Genomic DNA, 310 nt, shown 5'->3' on the forward strand with positions numbered 1-310 from the left:
AAAATATTGAAGAAAATGTTTAATACACTAATGTGTTAAATTAGCGGTATTAATGATGTGTTAAATGTAAAAAGTTCTAACATGCTGAATGTTAAAAGTAAAGCATTGCTAGCAACCTGATTTAAAGTCCATATTATATGTTAAATGCAGAGGAGCCCCAAGCGGATTTTCTTGGCAACTCGTTTTGTAATCTTTAAGAGATGGAAATCTTTTTTTTTTTTTTTTTAAATAATACTTTTTATTTATTGATAGATATTACAATCTGCCACACAGTTGTGGGCAATAGGTAATAGTGATGAATTATCTCATA

This window comes from Halyomorpha halys, unplaced genomic scaffold (assembly GCF_000696795.3).
Source record: "Halyomorpha halys isolate HHAL.00 unplaced genomic scaffold, Hhal_1.1 Scaffold515.1, whole genome shotgun sequence".
In the NCBI taxonomy this organism is placed as follows: domain Eukaryota; kingdom Metazoa; phylum Arthropoda; class Insecta; order Hemiptera; family Pentatomidae; genus Halyomorpha; species Halyomorpha halys.